This window comes from Spea bombifrons, chromosome 4 (assembly GCF_027358695.1).
Source record: "Spea bombifrons isolate aSpeBom1 chromosome 4, aSpeBom1.2.pri, whole genome shotgun sequence".
NCBI lineage: Eukaryota > Metazoa > Chordata > Amphibia > Anura > Pelobatidae > Spea > Spea bombifrons.
In genome coordinates this window covers 113,710,019-113,733,313 of record NC_071090.1, presented here as the reverse complement: position 1 = coordinate 113,733,313, position 23,295 = coordinate 113,710,019, and the positions used below count along the sequence as shown (strand labels likewise).

At 48.3% G+C, this 23,295-nt stretch overlaps 40 non-coding genes across 40 annotated transcripts; 24 read left to right on the top strand and 16 right to left on the bottom strand.

The window, feature by feature from the left end:
* The first annotated feature begins 439 nt into the window (after positions 1-439).
* TRNAI-AAU (transfer RNA isoleucine (anticodon AAU)) lies at positions 440-513 on the top strand. The gene has a single exon. It is a non-coding gene; the product is annotated as a tRNA-Ile (tRNA).
* A 486-nt stretch (positions 514-999) lies between these two features.
* On the bottom strand, positions 1,000-1,072 carry TRNAK-UUU (transfer RNA lysine (anticodon UUU)). The gene has a single exon. It is a non-coding gene; the product is annotated as a tRNA-Lys (tRNA).
* Positions 1,073-1,776: 704 nt separating this feature from the next.
* Positions 1,777-1,850, top strand: TRNAI-AAU (transfer RNA isoleucine (anticodon AAU)). Its single transcript has one exon. It is a non-coding gene; the product is annotated as a tRNA-Ile (tRNA).
* A 486-nt stretch (positions 1,851-2,336) lies between these two features.
* On the bottom strand, positions 2,337-2,409 carry TRNAK-UUU (transfer RNA lysine (anticodon UUU)). Its single transcript has one exon. It is a non-coding gene; the product is annotated as a tRNA-Lys (tRNA).
* Positions 2,410-3,113: 704 nt separating this feature from the next.
* Positions 3,114-3,187, top strand: TRNAI-AAU (transfer RNA isoleucine (anticodon AAU)). Its single transcript has one exon. It is a non-coding gene; the product is annotated as a tRNA-Ile (tRNA).
* Positions 3,188-3,673: 486 nt separating this feature from the next.
* Positions 3,674-3,746, bottom strand: TRNAK-UUU (transfer RNA lysine (anticodon UUU)). The gene has a single exon. It is a non-coding gene; the product is annotated as a tRNA-Lys (tRNA).
* A 704-nt stretch (positions 3,747-4,450) lies between these two features.
* On the top strand, positions 4,451-4,524 carry TRNAI-AAU (transfer RNA isoleucine (anticodon AAU)). The gene has a single exon. It is a non-coding gene; the product is annotated as a tRNA-Ile (tRNA).
* Positions 4,525-5,010: 486 nt separating this feature from the next.
* Positions 5,011-5,083, bottom strand: TRNAK-UUU (transfer RNA lysine (anticodon UUU)). Its single transcript has one exon. It is a non-coding gene; the product is annotated as a tRNA-Lys (tRNA).
* A 1,382-nt stretch (positions 5,084-6,465) lies between these two features.
* Positions 6,466-6,539, top strand: TRNAI-AAU (transfer RNA isoleucine (anticodon AAU)). Its single transcript has one exon. It is a non-coding gene; the product is annotated as a tRNA-Ile (tRNA).
* A 486-nt stretch (positions 6,540-7,025) lies between these two features.
* On the bottom strand, positions 7,026-7,098 carry TRNAK-UUU (transfer RNA lysine (anticodon UUU)). The gene has a single exon. It is a non-coding gene; the product is annotated as a tRNA-Lys (tRNA).
* A 696-nt stretch (positions 7,099-7,794) lies between these two features.
* TRNAI-AAU (transfer RNA isoleucine (anticodon AAU)) lies at positions 7,795-7,868 on the top strand. Its single transcript has one exon. It is a non-coding gene; the product is annotated as a tRNA-Ile (tRNA).
* Positions 7,869-8,354: 486 nt separating this feature from the next.
* Positions 8,355-8,427, bottom strand: TRNAK-UUU (transfer RNA lysine (anticodon UUU)). The gene has a single exon. It is a non-coding gene; the product is annotated as a tRNA-Lys (tRNA).
* Positions 8,428-9,123: 696 nt separating this feature from the next.
* Positions 9,124-9,197, top strand: TRNAI-AAU (transfer RNA isoleucine (anticodon AAU)). Its single transcript has one exon. It is a non-coding gene; the product is annotated as a tRNA-Ile (tRNA).
* A 486-nt stretch (positions 9,198-9,683) lies between these two features.
* On the bottom strand, positions 9,684-9,756 carry TRNAK-UUU (transfer RNA lysine (anticodon UUU)). The gene has a single exon. It is a non-coding gene; the product is annotated as a tRNA-Lys (tRNA).
* Positions 9,757-10,460: 704 nt separating this feature from the next.
* TRNAI-AAU (transfer RNA isoleucine (anticodon AAU)) lies at positions 10,461-10,534 on the top strand. Its single transcript has one exon. It is a non-coding gene; the product is annotated as a tRNA-Ile (tRNA).
* Positions 10,535-11,020: 486 nt separating this feature from the next.
* Positions 11,021-11,093, bottom strand: TRNAK-UUU (transfer RNA lysine (anticodon UUU)). Its single transcript has one exon. It is a non-coding gene; the product is annotated as a tRNA-Lys (tRNA).
* A 696-nt stretch (positions 11,094-11,789) lies between these two features.
* Positions 11,790-11,863, top strand: TRNAI-AAU (transfer RNA isoleucine (anticodon AAU)). Its single transcript has one exon. It is a non-coding gene; the product is annotated as a tRNA-Ile (tRNA).
* A 1,263-nt stretch (positions 11,864-13,126) lies between these two features.
* On the top strand, positions 13,127-13,200 carry TRNAI-AAU (transfer RNA isoleucine (anticodon AAU)). The gene has a single exon. It is a non-coding gene; the product is annotated as a tRNA-Ile (tRNA).
* A 486-nt stretch (positions 13,201-13,686) lies between these two features.
* On the bottom strand, positions 13,687-13,759 carry TRNAK-UUU (transfer RNA lysine (anticodon UUU)). Its single transcript has one exon. It is a non-coding gene; the product is annotated as a tRNA-Lys (tRNA).
* A 308-nt stretch (positions 13,760-14,067) lies between these two features.
* On the top strand, positions 14,068-14,138 carry TRNAG-GCC (transfer RNA glycine (anticodon GCC)). The gene has a single exon. It is a non-coding gene; the product is annotated as a tRNA-Gly (tRNA).
* A 317-nt stretch (positions 14,139-14,455) lies between these two features.
* Positions 14,456-14,529, top strand: TRNAI-AAU (transfer RNA isoleucine (anticodon AAU)). Its single transcript has one exon. It is a non-coding gene; the product is annotated as a tRNA-Ile (tRNA).
* Positions 14,530-15,015: 486 nt separating this feature from the next.
* TRNAK-UUU (transfer RNA lysine (anticodon UUU)) lies at positions 15,016-15,088 on the bottom strand. The gene has a single exon. It is a non-coding gene; the product is annotated as a tRNA-Lys (tRNA).
* A 308-nt stretch (positions 15,089-15,396) lies between these two features.
* Positions 15,397-15,467, top strand: TRNAG-GCC (transfer RNA glycine (anticodon GCC)). The gene has a single exon. It is a non-coding gene; the product is annotated as a tRNA-Gly (tRNA).
* A 317-nt stretch (positions 15,468-15,784) lies between these two features.
* On the top strand, positions 15,785-15,858 carry TRNAI-AAU (transfer RNA isoleucine (anticodon AAU)). The gene has a single exon. It is a non-coding gene; the product is annotated as a tRNA-Ile (tRNA).
* A 486-nt stretch (positions 15,859-16,344) lies between these two features.
* On the bottom strand, positions 16,345-16,417 carry TRNAK-UUU (transfer RNA lysine (anticodon UUU)). The gene has a single exon. It is a non-coding gene; the product is annotated as a tRNA-Lys (tRNA).
* Positions 16,418-16,725: 308 nt separating this feature from the next.
* Positions 16,726-16,796, top strand: TRNAG-GCC (transfer RNA glycine (anticodon GCC)). The gene has a single exon. It is a non-coding gene; the product is annotated as a tRNA-Gly (tRNA).
* A 317-nt stretch (positions 16,797-17,113) lies between these two features.
* TRNAI-AAU (transfer RNA isoleucine (anticodon AAU)) lies at positions 17,114-17,187 on the top strand. The gene has a single exon. It is a non-coding gene; the product is annotated as a tRNA-Ile (tRNA).
* Positions 17,188-17,673: 486 nt separating this feature from the next.
* Positions 17,674-17,746, bottom strand: TRNAK-UUU (transfer RNA lysine (anticodon UUU)). Its single transcript has one exon. It is a non-coding gene; the product is annotated as a tRNA-Lys (tRNA).
* Positions 17,747-18,054: 308 nt separating this feature from the next.
* TRNAG-GCC (transfer RNA glycine (anticodon GCC)) lies at positions 18,055-18,125 on the top strand. Its single transcript has one exon. It is a non-coding gene; the product is annotated as a tRNA-Gly (tRNA).
* A 317-nt stretch (positions 18,126-18,442) lies between these two features.
* TRNAI-AAU (transfer RNA isoleucine (anticodon AAU)) lies at positions 18,443-18,516 on the top strand. Its single transcript has one exon. It is a non-coding gene; the product is annotated as a tRNA-Ile (tRNA).
* A 486-nt stretch (positions 18,517-19,002) lies between these two features.
* Positions 19,003-19,075, bottom strand: TRNAK-UUU (transfer RNA lysine (anticodon UUU)). The gene has a single exon. It is a non-coding gene; the product is annotated as a tRNA-Lys (tRNA).
* Positions 19,076-19,383: 308 nt separating this feature from the next.
* On the top strand, positions 19,384-19,454 carry TRNAG-GCC (transfer RNA glycine (anticodon GCC)). The gene has a single exon. It is a non-coding gene; the product is annotated as a tRNA-Gly (tRNA).
* Positions 19,455-19,770: 316 nt separating this feature from the next.
* On the top strand, positions 19,771-19,844 carry TRNAI-AAU (transfer RNA isoleucine (anticodon AAU)). The gene has a single exon. It is a non-coding gene; the product is annotated as a tRNA-Ile (tRNA).
* A 486-nt stretch (positions 19,845-20,330) lies between these two features.
* Positions 20,331-20,403, bottom strand: TRNAK-UUU (transfer RNA lysine (anticodon UUU)). Its single transcript has one exon. It is a non-coding gene; the product is annotated as a tRNA-Lys (tRNA).
* Positions 20,404-20,711: 308 nt separating this feature from the next.
* TRNAG-GCC (transfer RNA glycine (anticodon GCC)) lies at positions 20,712-20,782 on the top strand. Its single transcript has one exon. It is a non-coding gene; the product is annotated as a tRNA-Gly (tRNA).
* A 317-nt stretch (positions 20,783-21,099) lies between these two features.
* On the top strand, positions 21,100-21,173 carry TRNAI-AAU (transfer RNA isoleucine (anticodon AAU)). Its single transcript has one exon. It is a non-coding gene; the product is annotated as a tRNA-Ile (tRNA).
* A 486-nt stretch (positions 21,174-21,659) lies between these two features.
* Positions 21,660-21,732, bottom strand: TRNAK-UUU (transfer RNA lysine (anticodon UUU)). The gene has a single exon. It is a non-coding gene; the product is annotated as a tRNA-Lys (tRNA).
* Positions 21,733-22,040: 308 nt separating this feature from the next.
* Positions 22,041-22,111, top strand: TRNAG-GCC (transfer RNA glycine (anticodon GCC)). The gene has a single exon. It is a non-coding gene; the product is annotated as a tRNA-Gly (tRNA).
* Positions 22,112-22,428: 317 nt separating this feature from the next.
* On the top strand, positions 22,429-22,502 carry TRNAI-AAU (transfer RNA isoleucine (anticodon AAU)). The gene has a single exon. It is a non-coding gene; the product is annotated as a tRNA-Ile (tRNA).
* A 486-nt stretch (positions 22,503-22,988) lies between these two features.
* On the bottom strand, positions 22,989-23,061 carry TRNAK-UUU (transfer RNA lysine (anticodon UUU)). The gene has a single exon. It is a non-coding gene; the product is annotated as a tRNA-Lys (tRNA).
* Between the last annotated feature and the right edge of the window lie 234 nt (positions 23,062-23,295).

The window sequence follows — 23,295 nt, the reverse complement described above, 5'->3', positions numbered from 1 at the left end:
ACCACTCGAATCTCTATGGATTTTCAAGTGGGCCGTTGCAGATGCATTGGTGGTTCAGTGGTAGAATTCTCGCCTGCCACGCGGGAGGCCCGGGTTCGATTCCCGGCCAATGCAAGCTTCTTTTTAGAGCATTGGTAAAACAGGTCCCTGGAAAAGCAGGGTTGCCTTTTACCCATGCTGAAGGAAATTTGTCCTTTACGATGGATGTCCTTTATTTGTCCTTTACGATGCTTCAGCAACCGGCACCAGCCAGCGTTTGCCTTGTTAGCGCAGTAGGTAGCGCGTCAGTCTCATAATCTGAAGGTCGTGAGTTCGACCCTCATACAGGGCATGCTTGTTTTACAGCTTGAGACTGTTGATAGCTGATGCCAAACGTTCATTTACTCTGGAGTTTTTTCCACGGTCCTCAATCCGAGCCTGCGTCCGAGCCTGCCGACGTGGCCGGTTAGCTCAGTTGGTTAGAGCGTGGTGCTAATAACGCCAAGGTCGCGGGTTCGATCCCCGTACGGGCCATGCTGTTTTGCCTATGTTTCTGCAAATGAAATGACTCCCTTATTTGCATGATGCATTGTAGAGATACCACTATATCCGTTACTCAGGAAATGTCTGGACGTCTGTGCGTTACCGTACATCCGCGGATTGCTGGCTGGTGTTTAGAGGCGGCGGTGTCTCGATTCTTCTGCACGTATGCTATTTGTTTCCGTGAATACAGGAGGCATTAACGGTGGATTCTCTTTAAACATTCAATATCCCTCAAACTCTGGTGTGTGCACCATTGGTCTAAGGTCTAGAAAGAAAAGGGGGTGACGTTATAAATGATCTTGTTTCTTTACACATAGATACGGGAGACATTTTTTGGCAGCTAAGAACCGTTCGGCATATCTAAAAGGTTTGCAGGGAAGCCGTCCCGCTTATCTACTATCTTTTGAGTCAAGTAAAGCTTTCCAGTGTTGATTGTACGGCGCTGAACTCGTGGTTTTAGCATAATAAAGCGAGCAGCGCCCGAACAGGGACTTGAACCCTGGACCCTCAGATTAAAAGTCTGATGCTCTACCGACTGAGCTATCCAGGCTCGCTGTGCAAGAGCCTTGGGCCAGACCTGAAGCTGGCTATCAGCCACAGAGTTGGTCCACGTGCACTTACATTACATCTAGAACACCTTGAGTTTCTGGTTGACAACCATTTCCACAATGTCGGTCTCATAATCTGAAGTTCGAGAGTCAGGTCCTCGCACAGGGCACGCTTCTTTTACAGCTACACGTATAAGCAACTAACTGATTGATCCCCCAACCACCGCTTCCATAACTTTCTGTTCAGGGGGAAAAATCTTCTTTCCGACCACTCGAATCTCTATGGATTTTCAAGTGGGCCGTTGCAGATGCATTGGTGGTTCAGTGGTAGAATTCTCGCCTGCCACGCGGGAGGCCCGGGTTCGATTCCCGGCCAATGCAAGCTTCTTTTTAGAGCATTGGTAAAACAGGTCCCTGGAAAAGCAGGGTTGCCTTTTACCCATGCTGAAGGAAATTTGTCCTTTACGATGGATGTCCTTTATTTGTCCTTTACGATGCTTCAGCAACCGGCACCAGCCAGCGTTTGCCTTGTTAGCGCAGTAGGTAGCGCGTCAGTCTCATAATCTGAAGGTCGTGAGTTCGACCCTCATACAGGGCATGCTTGTTTTACAGCTTGAGACTGTTGATAGCTGATGCCAAACGTTCATTTACTCTGGAGTTTTTTCCACGGTCCTCAATCCGAGCCTGCGTCCGAGCCTGCCGACGTGGCCGGTTAGCTCAGTTGGTTAGAGCGTGGTGCTAATAACGCCAAGGTCGCGGGTTCGATCCCCGTACGGGCCATGCTGTTTTGCCTATGTTTCTGCAAATGAAATGACTCCCTTATTTGCATGATGCATTGTAGAGATACCACTATATCCGTTACTCAGGAAATGTCTGGACGTCTGTGCGTTACCGTACATCCGCGGATTGCTGGCTGGTGTTTAGAGGCGGCGGTGTCTCGATTCTTCTGCACGTATGCTATTTGTTTCCGTGAATACAGGAGGCATTAACGGTGGATTCTCTTTAAACATTCAATATCCCTCAAACTCTGGTGTGTGCACCATTGGTCTAAGGTCTAGAAAGAAAAGGGGGTGACGTTATAAATGATCTTGTTTCTTTACACATAGATACGGGAGACATTTTTTGGCAGCTAAGAACCGTTCGGCATATCTAAAAGGTTTGCAGGGAAGCCGTCCCGCTTATCTACTATCTTTTGAGTCAAGTAAAGCTTTCCAGTGTTGATTGTACGGCGCTGAACTCGTGGTTTTAGCATAATAAAGCGAGCAGCGCCCGAACAGGGACTTGAACCCTGGACCCTCAGATTAAAAGTCTGATGCTCTACCGACTGAGCTATCCAGGCTCGCTGTGCAAGAGCCTTGGGCCAGACCTGAAGCTGGCTATCAGCCACAGAGTTGGTCCACGTGCACTTACATTACATCTAGGACACCTTGAGTTTCTGGTTGACAACCATTTCCACAATGTCGGTCTCATAATCTGAAGGTCGAGAGTCAGGTCCTCGCACAGGGCACGCTTCTTTTACAGCTACACGTATAAGCAACTAACTGATTGATCCCCCAACCACCGCTTCCATAACTTTCTGTTCAGGGGGAAAAATCTTCTTTCCGACCACTCGAATCTCTATGGATTTTCAAGTGGGCCGTTGCAGATGCATTGGTGGTTCAGTGGTAGAATTCTCGCCTGCCACGCGGGAGGCCCGGGTTCGATTCCCGGCCAATGCAAGCTTCTTTTTAGAGCATTGGTAAAACAGGTCCCTGGAAAAGCAGGGTTGCCTTTTACCCATGCTGAAGGAAATTTGTCCTTTACGATGGATGTCCTTTATTTGTCCTTTACGATGCTTCAGCAACCGGCACCAGCCAGCGTTTGCCTTGTTAGCGCAGTAGGTAGCGCGTCAGTCTCATAATCTGAAGGTCGTGAGTTCGACCCTCATACAGGGCATGCTTGTTTTACAGCTTGAGACTGTTGATAGCTGATGCCAAACGTTCATTTACTCTGGAGTTTTTTCCACGGTCCTCAATCCGAGCCTGCGTCCGAGCCTGCCGACGTGGCCGGTTAGCTCAGTTGGTTAGAGCGTGGTGCTAATAACGCCAAGGTCGCGGGTTCGATCCCCGTACGGGCCATGCTGTTTTGCCTATGTTTCTGCAAATGAAATGACTCCCTTATTTGCATGATGCATTGTAGAGATACCACTATATCCGTTACTCAGGAAATGTCTGGACGTCTGTGCGTTACCGTACATCCGCGGATTGCTGGCTGGTGTTTAGAGGCGGCGGTGTCTCGATTCTTCTGCACGTATGCTATTTGTTTCCGTGAATACAGGAGGCATTAACGGTGGATTCTCTTTAAACATTCAATATCCCTCAAACTCTGGTGTGTGCACCATTGGTCTAAGGTCTAGAAAGAAAAGGGGGTGACGTTATAAATGATCTTGTTTCTTTACACATAGATACGGGAGACATTTTTTGGCAGCTAAGAACCGTTCGGCATATCTAAAAGGTTTGCAGGGAAGCCGTCCCGCTTATCTACTATCTTTTGAGTCAAGTAAAGCTTTCCAGTGTTGATTGTACGGCGCTGAACTCGTGGTTTTAGCATAATAAAGCGAGCAGCGCCCGAACAGGGACTTGAACCCTGGACCCTCAGATTAAAAGTCTGATGCTCTACCGACTGAGCTATCCAGGCTCGCTGTGCAAGAGCCTTGGGCCAGACCTGAAGCTGGCTATCAGCCACAGAGTTGGTCCACGTGCACTTACATTACATCTAGAACACCTTGAGTTTCTGGTTGACAACCATTTCCACAATGTCGGTCTCATAATCTGAAGTTCGAGAGTCAGGTCCTCGCACAGGGCACGCTTCTTTTACAGCTACACGTATAAGCAACTAACTGATTGATCCCCCAACCACCGCTTCCATAACTTTCTGTTCAGGGGGAAAAATCTTCTTTCCGACCACTCGAATCTCTATGGATTTTCAAGTGGGCCGTTGCAGATGCATTGGTGGTTCAGTGGTAGAATTCTCGCCTGCCACGCGGGAGGCCCGGGTTCGATTCCCGGCCAATGCAAGCTTCTTTTTAGAGCATTGGTAAAACAGGTCCCTGGAAAAGCAGGGTTGCCTTTTACCCATGCTGAAGGAAATTTGTCCTTTACGATGGATGTCCTTTATTTGTCCTTTACGATGCTTCAGCAACCGGCACCAGCCAGCGTTTGCCTTGTTAGCGCAGTAGGTAGCGCGTCAGTCTCATAATCTGAAGGTCGTGAGTTCGACCCTCATACAGGGCATGCTTGTTTTACAGCTTGAGACTGTTGATAGCTGATGCCAAACGTTCATTTACTCTGGAGTTTTTTCCACGGTCCTCAATCCGAGCCTGCGTCCGAGCCTGCCGACGTGGCCGGTTAGCTCAGTTGGTTAGAGCGTGGTGCTAATAACGCCAAGGTCGCGGGTTCGATCCCCGTACGGGCCATGCTGTTTTGCCTATGTTTCTGCAAATGAAATGACTCCCTTATTTGCATGATGCATTGTAGAGATACCACTATATCCGTTACTCAGGAAATGTCTGGACGTCTGTGCGTTACCGTACATCCGCGGATTGCTGGCTGGTGTTTAGAGGCGGCGGTGTCTCGATTCTTCTGCACGTATGCTATTTGTTTCCGTGAATACAGGAGGCATTAACGGTGGATTCTCTTTAAACATTCAATATCCCTCAAACTCTGGTGTGTGCACCATTGGTCTAAGGTCTAGAAAGAAAAGGGGGTGACGTTATAAATGATCTTGTTTCTTTACACATAGATACGGGAGACATTTTTTGGCAGCTAAGAACCGTTCGGCATATCTAAAAGGTTTGCAGGGAAGCCGTCCCGCTTATCTACTATCTTTTGAGTCAAGTAAAGCTTTCCAGTGTTGATTGTACGGCGCTGAACTCGTGGTTTTAGCATAATAAAGCGAGCAGCGCCCGAACAGGGACTTGAACCCTGGACCCTCAGATTAAAAGTCTGATGCTCTACCGACTGAGCTATCCAGGCTCGCTGTGCAAGAGCCTTGGGCCAGACCTGAAGCTGGCTATCAGCCACAGAGTTGGTCCACGTGCACTTACATTACATCTAGGACACCTTGAGTTTCTGGTTGACAACCATTTCCACAATGTCGGTCTCATAATCTGAAGGTCGAGAGTCAGGTCCTCGCACAGGGCACGCTTCTTTTACAGCTACACGTATAAGCAACTAACTGATTGATCCCCCAACCACCGCTTCCATAACTTTCTGTTCAGGGGGGAAAAATCTTCTTTCCGACCACTCGAATCTCTATGGATTTTCAAGTGGGCCGTTGCAGATGCATTGGTGGTTCAGTGGTAGAATTCTCGCCTGCCACGCGGGAGGCCCGGGTTCGATTCCCGGCCAATGCAAGCTTCTTTTTAGAGCATTGGTAAAACAGGTCCCTGGAAAAGCAGGGTTGCCTTTTACCCATGCTGAAGGAAATTTGTCCTTTACGATGGATGTCCTTTATTTGTCCTTTACGATGCTTCAGCAACCGGCACCAGCCAGCGTTTGCCTTGTTAGCGCAGTAGGTAGCGCGTCAGTCTCTAATCTGAAGGTCGTGAGTAGGGCTGCAACTAACGATTATTTTATTAATCGATTAATCGGCCGATTATTTTTTCGATTAATCGATTAATCGGATAAAAAAATATTTAATAAAATGCCCTGCACCCACCCACACTCTGCCCCATCAGTTTCCCACCCGGCAATCATATTCTCTCTCTCTCTCTCTCTCTCTCTCTCTCTCTCTCTCTCTCTCTCTCTCTCTCTCTCTCTCTCTCTCTCTCTCTCTCTCTCTCTCTCTCTCTCTCTCTCTCTCTCTCTCTCTCTCTCTCTCTCTCTCTCTCTCTCTCTCTCTCTCTCTCTCTCTCTCTCTCTCTCTCTCTCTCTCTCTCTCTCTCTCTCTCTCTCTCTCTCTCTCTCTCTCTCTCTCTCTCTCTCTCTCTCTCTCTCTCTCTCTCTCTCCTACTCCTACCTCCGCTACCGAATCCTTCCACTTACAACGTGCAACCGCAAAACTTTATTCAAATCTTCATCGTACAAGCGCGTCACATCCGTCATTACGTAACGTCAAGCAGACGGACACTACAGAGCTCTGCAGCAGAAACGGGGGAACGCCGGCGGAGGTAAGTGAAAGGAGCCGAGCGCTCCAACGACGAATCGATAACGGAAATCGTCGACAACGATTCCCGTTATCGATTATTATCGATTTTATCGATGCGTTGTTTCAGGTCTAGTCGTGAGTTCGACCCTCATACAGGGCATGCTTGTTTTACAGCTTGAGACTGTTGATAGCTGATGCCAAACGTTCATTTACTCTGGAGTTTTTTCCACGGTCCTCAATCCGAGCCTGCGTCCGAGCCTGCCGACGTGGCCGGTTAGCTCAGTTGGTTAGAGCGTGGTGCTAATAACGCCAAGGTCGCGGGTTCGATCCCCGTACGGGCCATGCTGTTTTGCCTATGTTTCTGCAAATGAAATGACTCCCTTATTTGCATGATGCATTGTAGAGATACCACTATATCCGTTACTCAGGAAATGTCTGGACGTCTGTGCGTTACCGTACATCCGCGGATTGCTGGCTGGTGTTTAGAGGCGGCGGTGTCTCGATTCTTCTGCACGTATGCTATTTGTTTCCGTGAATACAGGAGGCATTAACGGTGGATTCTCTTTAAACATTCAATATCCCTCAAACTCTGGTGTGTGCACCATTGGTCTAAGGTCTAGAAAGAAAAGGGGGTGACGTTATAAATGATCTTGTTTCTTTACACATAGATACGGGAGACATTTTTTGGCAGCTAAGAACCGTTCGGCATATCTAAAAGGTTTGCAGGGAAGCCGTCCCGCTTATCTACTATCTTTTGAGTCAAGTAAAGCTTTCCAGTGTTGATTGTACGGCGCTGAACTCGTGGTTTTAGCATAATAAAGCGAGCAGCGCCCGAACAGGGACTTGAACCCTGGACCCTCAGATTAAAAGTCTGATGCTCTACCGACTGAGCTATCCAGGCTCGCTGTGCAAGAGCCTTGGGCCAGACCTGAAGCTGGCTATCAGCCACAGAGTTGGTCCACGTGCACTTACATTACATCTAGGACACCTTGAGTTTCTGGTTGACAACCATTTCCACAATGTCGGTCTCATAATCTGAAGTTCGAGAGTCAGGTCCTCGCACAGGGCACGCTTCTTTTACAGCTACACGTATAAGCAACTAACTGATTGATCCCCCAACCACCGCTTCCATAACTTTCTGTTCAGGGGGAAAAATCTTCTTTCCGACCACTCGAATCTCTATGGATTTTCAAGTGGGCCGTTGCAGATGCATTGGTGGTTCAGTGGTAGAATTCTCGCCTGCCACGCGGGAGGCCCGGGTTCGATTCCCGGCCAATGCAAGCTTCTTTTTAGAGCATTGGTAAAACAGGTCCCTGGAAAAGCAGGGTTGCCTTTTACCCATGCTGAAGGAAATTTGTCCTTTACGATGGATGTCCTTTATTTGTCCTTTACGATGCTTCAGCAACCGGCACCAGCCAGCGTTTGCCTTGTTAGCGCAGTAGGTAGCGCGTCAGTCTCATAATCTGAAGGTTGTGAGTTCGACCCTCATACAGGGCATGCTTGTTTTACAGCTTGAGACTGTTGATAGCTGATGCCAAACGTTCATTTACTCTGGAGTTTTTTCCACGGTCCTCTGTTTTGCCGAGCCTGCCGACGTGGCCGGTTAGCTCAGTTGGTTAGAGCGTGGTGCTAATAACGCCAAGGTCGCGGGTTCGATCCCCGTACGGGCCATGCTGTTTTGCCTATGTTTCTGCAAATGAAATGACTCCCTTATTTGCATGATGCATTGTAGAGATACCACTATATCCGTTACTCAGGAAATGTCTGGACGTCTGTGCGTTACCGTACATCCGCGGATTGCTGGCTGGTGTTTAGAGGCGGCGGTGTCTCGATTCTTCTGCACGTATGCTATTTGTTTCCGTGAATACAGGAGGCATTAACGGTGGATTCTCTTTAAACATTCAATATCCCTCAAACTCTGGTGTGTGCACCATTGGTCTAAGGTCTAGAAAGAAAAGGGGGTGACGTTATAAATGATCTTGTTTCTTTACACATAGATACGGGAGACATTTTTTGGCAGCTAAGAACCGTTCGGCATATCTAAAAGGTTTGCAGGGAAGCCGTCCCGCTTATCTACTATCTTTTGAGTCAAGTAAAGCTTTCCAGTGTTGATTGTACGGCGCTGAACTCGTGGTTTTAGCATAATAAAGCGAGCAGCGCCCGAACAGGGACTTGAACCCTGGACCCTCAGATTAAAAGTCTGATGCTCTACCGACTGAGCTATCCAGGCTCGCTGTGCAAGAGCCTTGGGCCAGACCTGAAGCTGGCTATCAGCCACAGAGTTGGTCCACGTGCACTTACATTACATCTAGGACACCTTGAGTTTCTGGTTGACAACCATTTCCACAATGTCGGTCTCATAATCTGAAGGTCGAGAGTCAGGTCCTCGCACAGGGCACGCTTCTTTTACAGCTACACGTATAAGCAACTAACTGATTGATCCCCCAACCACCGCTTCCATAACTTTCTGTTCAGGGGGAAAAATCTTCTTTCCGACCACTCGAATCTCTATGGATTTTCAAGTGGGCCGTTGCAGATGCATTGGTGGTTCAGTGGTAGAATTCTCGCCTGCCACGCGGGAGGCCCGGGTTCGATTCCCGGCCAATGCAAGCTTCTTTTTAGAGCATTGGTAAAACAGGTCCCTGGAAAAGCAGGGTTGCCTTTTACCCATGCTGAAGGAAATTTGTCCTTTACGATGGATGTCCTTTATTTGTCCTTTACGATGCTTCAGCAACCGGCACCAGCCAGCGTTTGCCTTGTTAGCGCAGTAGGTAGCGCGTCAGTCTCATAATCTGAAGGTCGTGAGTTCGACCCTCATACAGGGCATGCTTGTTTTACAGCTTGAGACTGTTGATAGCTGATGCCAAACGTTCATTTACTCTGGAGTTTTTTCCACGGTCCTCTGTTTTGCTGAGCCTGCCGACGTGGCCGGTTAGCTCAGTTGGTTAGAGCGTGGTGCTAATAACGCCAAGGTCGCGGGTTCGATCCCCGTACGGGCCATGCTGTTTTGCCTATGTTTCTGCAAATGAAATGACTCCCTTATTTGCATGATGCATTGTAGAGATACCACTATATCCGTTACTCAGGAAATGTCTGGACGTCTGTGCGTTACCGTACATCCGCGGATTGCTGGCTGGTGTTTAGAGGCGGCGGTGTCTCGATTCTTCTGCACGTATGCTATTTGTTTCCGTGAATACAGGAGGCATTAACGGTGGATTCTCTTTAAACATTCAATATCCCTCAAACTCTGGTGTGTGCACCATTGGTCTAAGGTCTAGAAAGAAAAGGGGGTGACGTTATAAATGATCTTGTTTCTTTACACATAGATACGGGAGACATTTTTTGGCAGCTAAGAACCGTTCGGCATATCTAAAAGGTTTGCAGGGAAGCCGTCCCGCTTATCTACTATCTTTTGAGTCAAGTAAAGCTTTCCAGTGTTGATTGTACGGCGCTGAACTCGTGGTTTTAGCATAATAAAGCGAGCAGCGCCCGAACAGGGACTTGAACCCTGGACCCTCAGATTAAAAGTCTGATGCTCTACCGACTGAGCTATCCAGGCTCGCTGTGCAAGAGCCTTGGGCCAGACCTGAAGCTGGCTATCAGCCACAGAGTTGGTCCACGTGCACTTACATTACATCTAGGACACCTTGAGTTTCTGGTTGACAACCATTTCCACAATGTCGGTCTCATAATCTGAAGTTCGAGAGTCAGGTCCTCGCACAGGGCACGCTTCTTTTACAGCTACACGTATAAGCAACTAACTGATTGATCCCCCAACCACCGCTTCCATAACTTTCTGTTCAGGGGGAAAAATCTTCTTTCCGACCACTCGAATCTCTATGGATTTTCAAGTGGGCCGTTGCAGATGCATTGGTGGTTCAGTGGTAGAATTCTCGCCTGCCACGCGGGAGGCCCGGGTTCGATTCCCGGCCAATGCAAGCTTCTTTTTAGAGCATTGGTAAAACAGGTCCCTGGAAAAGCAGGGTTGCCTTTTACCCATGCTGAAGGAAATTTGTCCTTTACGATGGATGTCCTTTATTTGTCCTTTACGATGCTTCAGCAACCGGCACCAGCCAGCGTTTGCCTTGTTAGCGCAGTAGGTAGCGCGTCAGTCTCATAATCTGAAGGTCGTGAGTTCGACCCTCATACAGGGCATGCTTGTTTTACAGCTTGAGACTGTTGATAGCTGATGCCAAACGTTCATTTACTCTGGAGTTTTTTCCACGGTCCTCAATCCGAGCCTGCGTCCGAGCCTGCCGACGTGGCCGGTTAGCTCAGTTGGTTAGAGCGTGGTGCTAATAACGCCAAGGTCGCGGGTTCGATCCCCGTACGGGCCATGCTGTTTTGCCTATGTTTCTGCAAATGAAATGACTCCCTTATTTGCATGATGCATTGTAGAGATACCACTATATCCGTTACTCAGGAAATGTCTGGACGTCTGTGCGTTACCGTACATCCGCGGATTGCTGGCTGGTGTTTAGAGGCGGCGGTGTCTCGATTCTTCTGCACGTATGCTATTTGTTTCCGTGAATACAGGAGGCATTAACGGTGGATTCTCTTTAAACATTCAATATCCCTCAAACTCTGGTGTGTGCACCATTGGTCTAAGGTCTAGAAAGAAAAGGGGGTGACGTTATAAATGATCTTGTTTCTTTACACATAGATACGGGAGACATTTTTTGGCAGCTAAGAACCGTTCGGCATATCTAAAAGGTTTGCAGGGAAGCCGTCCCGCTTATCTACTATCTTTTGAGTCAAGTAAAGCTTTCCAGTGTTGATTGTACGGCGCTGAACTCGTGGTTTTAGCATAATAAAGCGAGCAGCGCCCGAACAGGGACTTGAACCCTGGACCCTCAGATTAAAAGTCTGATGCTCTACCGACTGAGCTATCCAGGCTCGCTGTGCAAGAGCCTTGGGCCAGACCTGAAGCTGGCTATCAGCCACAGAGTTGGTCCACGTGCACTTACATTACATCTAGGACACCTTGAGTTTCTGGTTGACAACCATTTCCACAATGTCGGTCTCATAATCTGAAGGTCGAGAGTCAGGTCCTCGCACAGGGCACGCTTCTTTTACAGCTACACGTATAAGCAACTAACTGATTGATCCCCCAACCACCGCTTCCATAACTTTCTGTTCAGGGGGAAAAATCTTCTTTCCGACCACTCGAATCTCTATGGATTTTCAAGTGGGCCGTTGCAGATGCATTGGTGGTTCAGTGGTAGAATTCTCGCCTGCCACGCGGGAGGCCCGGGTTCGATTCCCGGCCAATGCAAGCTTCTTTTTAGAGCATTGGTAAAACAGGTCCCTGGAAAAGCAGGGTTGCCTTTTACCCATGCTGAAGGAAATTTGTCCTTTACGATGGATGTCCTTTATTTGTCCTTTACGATGCTTCAGCAACCGGCACCAGCCAGCGTTTGCCTTGTTAGCGCAGTAGGTAGCGCGTCAGTCTCATAATCTGAAGGTTGTGAGTTCGACCCTCATACAGGGCATGCTTGTTTTACAGCTTGAGACTGTTGATAGCTGATGCCAAACGTTCATTTACTCTGGAGTTTTTTCCACGGTCCTCTGTTTTGCCGAGCCTGCCGACGTGGCCGGTTAGCTCAGTTGGTTAGAGCGTGGTGCTAATAACGCCAAGGTCGCGGGTTCGATCCCCGTACGGGCCATGCTGTTTTGCCTATGTTTCTGCAAATGAAATGACTCCCTTATTTGCATGATGCATTGTAGAGATACCACTATATCCGTTATTCAGGAAATGTCTGGACGTCTGTGCGTTACCGTACATCCGCGGATTGCTGGCTGGTGTTTAGAGGCGGCGGTGTCTCGATTCTTCTGCACGTATGCTATTTGTTTCCGTGAATACAGGAGGCATTAACGGTGGATTCTCTTTAAACATTCAATATCCCTCAAACTCTGGTGTGTGCACCATTGGTCTAAGGTCTAGAAAGAAAAGGGGGTGACGTTATAAATGATCTTGTTTCTTTACACATAGATACGGGAGACATTTTTTGGCAGCTAAGAACCGTTCGGCATATCTAAAAGGTTTGCAGGGAAGCCGTCCCGCTTATCTACTATCTTTTGAGTCAAGTAAAGCTTTCCAGTGTTGATTGTACGGCGCTGAACTCGTGGTTTTAGCATAATAAAGCGAGCAGCACCCGAACAGGGACTTGAACCCTGGACCCTCAGATTAAAAGTCTGATGCTCTACCGACTGAGCTATCCAGGCTCGCTGTGCAAGAGCCTTGGGCCAGACCTGAAGCTGGCTATCAGCCACAGAGTTGGTCCACGTGCACTTACATTACATCTAGGACACCTTGAGTTTCTGGTTGACAACCATTTCCACAATGTCGGTCTCATAATCTGAAGTTCGAGAGTCAGGTCCTCGCACAGGGCACGCTTCTTTTACAGCTACACGTATAAGCAACTAACTGATTGATCCCCCAACCACCGCTTCCATAACTTTCTGTTCAGGGGGAAAAATCTTCTTTCCGACCACTCGAATCTCTATGGATTTTCAAGTGGGCCGTCGCAGATGCATTGGTGGTTCAGTGGTAGAATTCTCGCCTGCCACGCGGGAGGCCCGGGTTCGATTCCCGGCCAATGCAAGCTTCTTTTTAGAGCATTGGTAAAACAGGTCCCTGGAAAAGCAGGGTTGCCTTTTACCCATGCTGAAGGAAATTTGTCCTTTACGATGGATGTCCTTTATTTGTCCTTTACGATGCTTCAGCAACCGGCACCAGCCAGCGTTTGCCTTGTTAGCGCAGTAGGTAGCGCGTCAGTCTCATAATCTGAAGGTCGTGAGTTCGACCCTCATACAGGGCATGCTTGTTTTACAGCTTGAGACTGTTGATAGCTGATGCCAAACGTTCATTTACTCTGGAGTTTTTTCCACGGTCCTCAATCCGAGCCTGCGTCCGAGCCTGCCGACGTGGCCGGTTAGCTCAGTTGGTTAGAGCGTGGTGCTAATAACGCCAAGGTCGCGGGTTCGATCCCCGTACGGGCCATGCTGTTTTGCCTATGTTTCTGCAAATGAAATGACTCCCTTATTTGCATGATGCATTGTAGAGATACCACTATATCCGTTACTCAGGAAATGTCTGGACGTCTGTGCGTTACCGTACATCCGCGGATTGCTGGCTGGTGTTTAGAGGCGGCGGTGTCTCGATTCTTCTGCACGTATGCTATTTGTTTCCGTGAATACAGGAGGCATTAACGGTGGATTCTCTTTAAACATTCAATATCCCTCAAACTCTGGTGTGTGCACCATTGGTCTAAGGTCTAGAAAGAAAAGGGGGTGACGTTATAAATGATCTTGTTTCTTTACACATAGATACGGGAGACATTTTTTGGCAGCTAAGAACCGTTCGGCATATCTAAAACGTTTGCAGGGAAGCCGTCCCGCTTATCTACTATCTTTTGAGTCAAGTAAAGCTTTCCAGTGTTGATTGTACGGCGCTGAACTCGTGGTTTTAGCATAATAAAGCGAGCAGCGCCCGAACAGGGACTTGAACCCTGGACCCTCAGATTAAAAGTCTGATGCTCTACCGACTGAGCTATCCAGGCTCGCTGTGCAAGAGCCTTGGGCCAGACCTGAAGCTGGCTATCAGCCACAGAGTTGGTCCACGTGCACTTACATTACATCTAGGACACCTTGAGTTTCTGGTTGACAACCATTTCCACAATGTCGGTCTCATAATCTGAAGGTCGAGAGTCAGGTCCTCGCACAGGGCACGCTTCTTTTACAGCTACACGTATAAGCAACTAACTGATTGATCCCCCAACCACCGCTTCCATAACTTTCTGTTCAGGGGGAAAAATCTTCTTTCCGACCACTCGAATCTCTATGGATTTTCAAGTGGGCCGTTGCAGATGCATTGGTGGTTCAGTGGTAGAATTCTCGCCTGCCACGCGGGAGGCCCGGGTTCGATTCCCGGCCAATGCAAGCTTCTTTTTAGAGCATTGGTAAAACAGGTCCCTGGAAAAGCAGGGTTGCCTTTTACCCATGCTGAAGGAAATTTGTCCTTTACGATGGATGTCCTTTATTTGTCCTTTACGATGCTTCAGCAACCGGCACCAGCCATCGTTTGCCTTGTTAGCGCAGTAGGTAGCGCGTCAGTCTCATAATCTGAAGGTCGTGAGTTCGACCCTCATACAGGGCATGCTTGTTTTACAGCTTGAGACTGTTGATAGCTGATGCCAAACGTTCATTTACTCTGGAGTTTTTTCCACGGTCCTCTGTTTTGCCGAGCCTGCCGACGTGGCCGGTTAGCTCAGTTGGTTAGAGCGTGGTGCTAATAACGCCAAGGTCGCGGGTTCGATCCCCGTACGGGCCATGCTGTTTTGCCTATGTTTCTGCAAATGAAATGACTCCCTTATTTGCATGATGCATTGTAGAGATACCACTATATCCGTTACTCAGGAAATGTCTGGACGTCTGTGCGTTACCGTACATCCGCGGATTGCTGGCTGGTGTTTAGAGGCGGCGGTGTCTCGATTCTTCTGCACGTATGCTATTTGTTTCCGTGAATACAGGAGGCATTAACGGTGGATTCTCTTTAAACATTCAATATCCCTCAAACTCTGGTGTGTGCACCATTGGTCTAAGGTCTAGAAAGAAAAGGGGGTGACGTTATAAATGATCTTGTTTCTTTACACATAGATACGGGAGACATTTTTTGGCAGCTAAGAACCGTTCGGCATATCTAAAAGGTTTGCAGGGAAGCCGTCCCGCTTATCTACTATCTTTTGAGTCAAGTAAAGCTTTCCAGTGTTGATTGTACGGCGCTGAACTCGTGGTTTTAGCATAATAAAGCGAGCAGCGCCCGAACAGGGACTTGAACCCTGGACCCTCAGATTAAAAGTCTGATGCTCTACCGACTGAGCTATCCAGGCTCGCTGTGCAAGAGCCTTGGGCCAGACCTGAAGCTGGCTATCAGCCACAGAGTTGGTCCACGTGCACTTACATTACATCTAGGACACCTTGAGTTTCTGGTTGACAACCATTTCCACAATGTCGGTCTCATAATCTGAAGGTCGAGAGTCAGGTCCTCGCACAGGGCACGCTTCTTTTACAGCTACACGTATAAGCAACTAACTGATTGATCCCCCAACCACCGCTTCCATAACTTTCTGTTCAGGGGGAAAAATCTTCTTTCCGACCACTCGAATCTCTATGGATTTTCAAGTGGGCCGTTGCAGATGCATTGGTGGTTCAGTGGTAGAATTCTCGCCTGCCACGCGGGAGGCCCGGGTTCGATTCCCGGCCAATGCAAGCTTCTTTTTAGAGCATTGGTAAAACAGGTCCCTGGAAAAGCAGGGTTGCCTTTTACCCATGCTGAAGGAAATTTGTCCTTTACGATGGATGTCCTTTATTTGTCCTTTACGATGCTTCAGCAACCGGCACCAGCCAGCGTTTGCCTTGTTAGCGCAGTAGGTAGCGCGTCAGTCTCATAATCTGAAGGTTGTGAGTTCGACCCTCATACAGGGCATGCTTGTTTTACAGCTTGAGACTGTTGATAGCTGATGCCAAACGTTCATTTACTCTGGAGTTTTTTCCACGGTCCTCTGTTTTGCTGAGCCTGCCGACGTGGCCGGTTAGCTCAGTTGGTTAGAGCGTGGTGCTAATAACGCCAAGGTCGCGGGTTCGATCCCCGTACGGGCCATGCTGTTTTGCCTACGTTTCTGCAAATGAAATGACTCCCTTATTTGCATGATGCATTGTAGAGATACCACTATATCCGTTACTCAGGAAATGTCTGGACGTCTGTGCGTTACCGTACATCCGCGGATTGCTGGCTGGTGTTTAGAGGCGGCGGTGTCTCGATTCTTCTGCACGTATGCTATTTGTTTCCGTGAATACAGGAGGCATTAACGGTGGATTCTCTTTAAACATTCAATATCCCTCAAACTCTGGTGTGTGCACTATTGGTCTAAGGTCTAGAAAGAAAAGGGGGTGACGTTATAAATGATCTTGTTTCTTTACACATAGATACGGGAGACATTTTTTGGCAGCTAAGAACCGTTCGGCATATCTAAAAGGTTTGCAGGGAAGCCGTCCCGCTTATCTACTATCTTTTGAGTCAAGTAAAGCTTTCCAGTGTTGATTGTACGGCGCTGAACTCGTGGTTTTAGCATAATAAAGCGAGCAGCGCCCGAACAGGGACTTGAACCCTGGACCCTCAGATTAAAAGTCTGATGCTCTACCGACTGAGCTATCCAGGCTCGCTGTGCAAGAGCCTTGGGCCAGACCTGAAGCTGGCTATCAGCCACAGAGTTGGTCCACGTGCACTTACATTACATCTAGGACACCTTGAGTTTCTGGTTGACAACCATTTCCACAATGTCGGTCTCATAATCTGAAGGTCGAGAGTCAGGTCCTCGCACAGGGCACGCTTCTTTTACAGCTACACGTATAAGCAACTAACTGATTGATCCCCCAACCACCGCTTCCATAACTTTCTGTTCAGGGGGAAAAATCTTCTTTCCGACCACTCGAATCTCTATGGATTTTCAAGTGGGCCGTTGCAGATGCATTGGTGGTTCAGTGGTAGAATTCTCGCCTGCCACGCGGGAGGCCCGGGTTCGATTCCCGGCCAATGCAAGCTTCTTTTTAGAGCATTGGTAAAACAGGTCCCTGGAAAAGCAGGGTTGCCTTTTACCCATGCTGAAGGAAATTTGTCCTTTACGATGGATGTCCTTTATTTGTCCTTTACGATGCTTCAGCAACCGGCACCAGCCAGCGTTTGCCTTGTTAGCGCAGTAGGTAGCGCGTCAGTCTCATAATCTGAAGGTTGTGAGTTCGACCCTCATACAGGGCATGCTTGTTTTACAGCTTGAGACTGTTGATAGCTGATGCCAAACGTTCATTTACTCTGGAGTTTTTTCCACGGTCCTCTGTTTTGCCAAGCCTGCCGACGTGGCCGGTTAGCTCAGTTGGTTAGAGCGTGGTGCTAATAACGCCAAGGTCGCGGGTTCGATCCCCGTACGGGCCATGCTGTTTTGCCTATGTTTCTGCAAATGAAATGACTCCCTTATTTGCATGATGCATTGTAGAGATACCACTATATCCGTTACTCAGGAAATGTCTGGACGTCTGTGCGTTACCGTACATCCGCGGATTGCTGGCTGGTGTTTAGAGGCGGCGGTGTCTCGATTCTTCTGCACGTATGCTATTTGTTTCCGTGAATACAGGAGGCATTAACGGTGGATTCTCTTTAAACATTCAATATCCCTCAAACTCTGGTGTGTGCACCATTGGTCTAAGGTCTAGAAAGAAAAGGGGGTGACGTTATAAATGATCTTGTTTCTTTACACATAGATACGGGAGACATTTTTTGGCAGCTAAGAACCGTTCGGCATATCTAAAAGGTTTGCAGGGAAGCCGTCCCGCTTATCTACTATCTTTTGAGTCAAGTAAAGCTTTCCAGTGTTGATTGTACGGCGCTGAACTCGTGGTTTTAGCATAATAAAGCGAGCAGCGCCCGAACAGGGACTTGAACCCTGGACCCTCAGATTAAAAGTCTGATGCTCTACCGACTGAGCTATCCAGGCTCGCTGTGCAAGAGCCTTGGGCCAGACCTGAAGCTGGCTATCAGCCACAGAGTTGGTCCACGTGCACTTACATTACATCTAGGACACCTTGAGTTTCTGGTTGACAACCATTTCCACAATGTCGGTCTCATAATCTGAAGGTCGAGAGTCAGGTCCTCGCACAGGGCACGCTTCTTTTACAGCTACACGTATAAGCAACTAACTGATTGATCCCCCAACCACCGCTTCCATAACTTTCTGTTCAGGGGGAAAAATCTTCTTTCCGACCACTCGAATCTCTATGGATTTTCAAGTGGGCCGTTGCAGATGCATTGGTGGTTCAGTGGTAGAATTCTCGCCTGCCACGCGGGAGGCCCGGGTTCGATTCCCGGCCAATGCAAGCTTCTTTTTAGAGCATTGGTAAAACAGGTCCCTGGAAAAGCAGGGTTGCCTTTTACCCATGCTGAAGGAAATTTGTCCTTTACGATGGATGTCCTTTATTTGTCCTTTACGATGCTTCAGCAACCGGCACCAGCCAGCGTTTGCCTTGTTAGCGCAGTAGGTAGCGCGTCAGTCTCATAATCTGAAGGTTGTGAGTTCGACCCTCATACAGGGCATGCTTGTTTTACAGCTTGAGACTGTTGATAGCTGATGCCAAACGTTCATTTACTCTGGAGTTTTTTCCACGGTCCTCTGTTTTACCGAGCCTGCCGACGTGGCCGGTTAGCTCAGTTGGTTAGAGCGTGGTGCTAATAACGCCAAGGTCGCGGGTTCGATCCCCGTACGGGCCATGCTGTTTTGCCTATGTTTCTGCAAATGAAATGACTCCCTTATTTGCATGATGCATTGTAGAGATACCACTATATCCGTTACTCAGGAAATGTCTGGACGTCTGTGCGTTACCGTACATCCGTGGATTGCTGGCTGGTGTTTAGAGGCGGCGGTGTCTCGATTCTTCTGCACGTATGCTATTTGTTTCCGTGAATACAGGAGGCATTAACGGTGGATTCTCTTTAAACATTCAATATCCCTCAAACTCTGGTGTGTGCACCATTGGTCTAAGGTCTAGAAAGAAAAGGGGGTGACGTTATAAATGATCTTGTTTCTTTACACATAGATACGGGAGACATTTTTTGGCAGCTAAGAACCGTTCGGCATATCTAAAAGGTTTGCAGGGAAGCCGTCCCGCTTATCTACTATCTTTTGAGTCAAGTAAAGCTTTCCAGTGTTGATTGTACGGCGCTGAACTCGTGGTTTTAGCATAATAAAGCGAGCAGCGCCCGAACAGGGACTTGAACCCTGGACCCTCAGATTAAAAGTCTGATGCTCTACCGACTGAGCTATCCAGGCTCGCTGTGCAAGAGCCTTGGGCCAGACCTGAAGCTGGCTATCAGCCACAGAGTTGGTCCACGTGCACTTACATTACATCTAGAACACCTTGAGTTTCTGGTTGACAACCATTTCCACAATGTCGGTCTCATAATCTGAAGTTCGAGAGTCAGGTCCTCGCACAGGGCACGCTTCTTTTACAGCTACACGTATAAGCAACTAACTGATTGATCCCCCAACCACCGCTTCCATAACTTTCTGTTCAGGGGGAAAAATCTTCTTTCCGACCACTCGAATCTCTATGGATTTTCAAGTGGGCCGTTGCAGATGCATTGGTGGTTCAGTGGTAGAATTCTCGCCTGCCACGCGGGAGGCCCGGGTTCGATTCCCGGCCAATGCAAGCTTCTTTTTAGAGCATTGGTAAAACAGGTCCCTGGAAAAGCAGCGTTGCCTTTTACCATGCTGAAGGAAATTTGTCCTTTACGATGGATGTCCTTTATTTGTCCTTTACGATGCTTCAGCAACCGGCACCAGCCAGCGTTTGCCTTGTTAGCGCAGTAGGTAGCGCGTCAGTCTCATAATCTGAAGGTTGTGAGTTCGACCCTCATACAGGGCATGCTTGTTTTACAGCTTGAGACTGTTGATAGCTGATGCCAAACGTTCATTTACTCTGGAGTTTTTTCCACGGTCCTCTGTTTTGCCGAGCCTGCCGACGTGGCCGGTTAGCTCAGTTGGTTAGAGCGTGGTGCTAATAACGCCAAGGTCGCGGGTTCGATCCCCGTACGGGCCATGCTGTTTTGCCTATGTTTCTGCAAATGAAATGACTCCCTTATTTGCATGATGCATTGTAGAGATACCACTATATCCGTTACTCAGGAAATGTCTGGACGTCTGTGCGTTACCGTACATCCGCGGATTGCTGGCTGGTGTTTAGAGGCGGCGGTGTCTCGATTCTTCTGCACGTATGCTATTTGTTTCCGTGAATACAGGAGGCATTAACGGTGGATTCTCTTTAAACATTCAATATCCCTCAAACTCTGGTGTGTGCACCATTGGTCTAAGGTCTAGAAAGAAAAGGGGGTGACGTTATAAATGATCTTGTTTCTTTACACATAGATACGGGAGACATTTTTTGGCAGCTAAGAACCGTTCGGCATATCTAAAAGGTTTGCAGGGAAGCCGTCCCGCTTATCTACTATCTTTTGAGTCAAGTAAAGCTTTCCAGTGTTGATTGTACGGCGCTGAACTCGTGGTTTTAGCATAATAAAGCGAGCAGCGCCCGAACAGGGACTTGAACCCTGGACCCTCAGATTAAAAGTCTGATGCTCTACCGACTGAGCTATCCAGGCTCGCTGTGCAAGAGCCTTGGGCCAGACCTGAAGCTGGCTATCAGCCACAGAGTTGGTCCACGTGCACTTACATTACATCTAGGACACCTTGAGTTTCTGGTTGACAACCATTTCCACAATGTCGGTCTCATAATCTGAAGGTCGAGAGTCAGGTCCTCGCACAGGGCACGCTTCTTTTACAGCTACACGTATAAGCAACTAACTGATTGATCCCCCAACCACCGCTTCCATAACTTTCTGTTCAGGGGGAAAAATCTTCTTTCCGACCACTCGAATCTCTATGGATTTTCAAGTGGGCCGTTGCAGATGCATTGGTGGTTCAGTGGTAGAATTCTCGCCTGCCACGCGGGAGGCCCGGGTTCGATTCCCGGCCAATGCAAGCTTCTTTTTAGAGCATTGGTAAAACAGGTCCCTGGAAAAGCAGGGTTGCCTTTTACCCATGCTGAAGGAAATTTGTCCTTTACGATGGATGTCCTTTATTTGTCCTTTACGATGCTTCAGCAACCGGCACCAGCCAGCGTTTGCCTTGTTAGCGCAGTAGGTAGCGCGTCAGTCTCATAATCTGAAGGTTGTGAGTTCGACCCTCATACAGGGCATGCTTGTTTTACAGCTTGAGACTGTTGATAGCTGATGCCAAACGTTCATTTACTCTGGAGTTTTTTCCACGGTCCTCTGTTTTGCCGAGCCTGCCGACGTGGCCGGTTAGCTCAGTTGGTTAGAGCGTGGTGCTAATAACGCCAAGGTCGCGGGTTCGATCCCCGTACGGGCCATGCTGTTTTGCCTATGTTTCTGCAAATGAAATGACTCCCTTATTTGCATGATGCATTGTAGAGATACCACTATATCCGTTACTCAGGAAATGTCTGGACGTCTGTGCGTTACCGTACATCCGCGGATTGCTGGCTGGTGTTTAGAGGCGGCGGTGTCTCGATTCTTCTGCACGTATGCTATTTGTTTCCGTGAATACAGGAGGCATTAACGGTGGATTCTCTTTAAACATTCAATATCCCTCAAACTCTGGTGTGTGCACCATTGGTCTAAGGTCTAGAAAGAAAAGGGGGTGACGTTATAAATGATCTTGTTTCTTTACACATAGATACGGGAGACATTTTTTGGCAGCTAAGAACCGTTCGGCATATCTAAAAGGTTTGCAGGGAAGCCGTCCCGCTTATCTACTATCTTTTGAGTCAAGTAAAGCTTTCCAGTGTTGATTGTACGGCGCTGAACTCGTGGTTTTAGCATAATAAAGCGAGCAGCGCCCGAACAGGGACTTGAACCCTGGACCCTCAGATTAAAAGTCTGATGCTCTACCGACTGAGCTATCCAGGCTCGCTGTGCAAGAGCCTTGGGCCAGACCTGAAGCTGGCTATCAGCCACAGAGTTGGTCCACGTGCACTTACATTACATCTAGAACACCTTGAGTTTCTGGTTGACAACCATTTCCACAATGTCGGTCTCATAATCTGAAGTTCGAGAGTCAGGTCCTCGCACAGGGCACGCTTCTTTTACAGCTACACGTATAAGCAACTAACTGATTGATCCCCCAACCACCGCTTCCATAACTTTCTGTTCAGGGGGAAAAATCTTCTTTCCGACCACTCGAATCTCTATGGATTTTCAAGTGGGCCGTTGCAGATGCATTGGTGGTTCAGTGGTAGAATTCTCGCCTGCCACGCGGGAGGCCCGGGTTCGATTCCCGGCCAATGCAAGCTTCTTCTTAGAGCATTGGTAAAACAGGTCCCTGGAAAAGCAGGGTTGCCTTTTACCCATGCTGAAGGAAATTTGTCCTTTACGATGGATGTCCTTTATTTGTCCTTTACGATGCTTCAGCAACCGGCACCAGCCAGCGTTTGCCTTGTTAGCGCAGTAGGTAGCGCGTCAGTCTCATAATCTGAAGGTTGTGAGTTCGACCCTCATACAGGGCATGCTTGTTTTACAGCTTGAGACTGTTGATAGCTGATGCCAAACGTTCATTTACTCTGGAGTTTTTTCCACGGTCCTCTGTTTTGCCGAGCCTGCCGACGTGGCCGGTTAGCTCAGTTGGTTAGAGCGTGGTGCTAATAACGCCAAGGTCGCGGGTTCGATCCCCGTACGGGCCATGCTGTTTTGCCTATGTTTCTGCAAATGAAATGACTCCCTTATTTGCATGATGCATTGTAGAGATACCACTATATCCGTTACTCAGGAAATGTCTGGACGTCTGTGCGTTACCGTACATCCGCGGATTGCTGGCTGGTGTTTAGAGGCGGCGGTGTCTCGATTCTTCTGCACGTATGCTATTTGTTTCCGTGAATACAGGAGGCATTAACGGTGGATTCTCTTTAAACATTCAATATCCCTCAAACTCTGGTGTGTGCACCATTGGTCTAAGGTCTAGAAAGAAAAGGGGGTGACGTTATAAATGATCTTGTTTCTTTACACATAGATACGGGAGACATTTTTTGGCAGCTAAGAACCGTTCGGCATATCTAAAAGGTTTGCAGGGAAGCCGTCCCGCTTATCTACTATCTTTTGAGTCAAGTAAAGCTTTCCAGTGTTGATTGTACGGCGCTGAACTCGTGGTTTTAGCATAATAAAGCGAGCAGCGCCCGAACAGGGACTTGAACCCTGGACCCTCAGATTAAAAGTCTGATGCTCTACCGACTGAGCTATCCAGGCTCGCTGTGCAAGAGCCTTGGGCCAGACCTGAAGCTGGCTATCAGCCACAGAGTTGGTCCACGTGCACTTACATTACATCTAGGACACCTTGAGTTTCTGGTTGACAACCATTTCCACAATGTCGGTCTCATAATCTGAAGGTCGAGAGTCAGGTCCTCGCACAGGGCACGCTTCTTTTACAGCTACACGTATAAGCAACTAACTGATTGATCCCCCAACCACCGCTTCCATAAC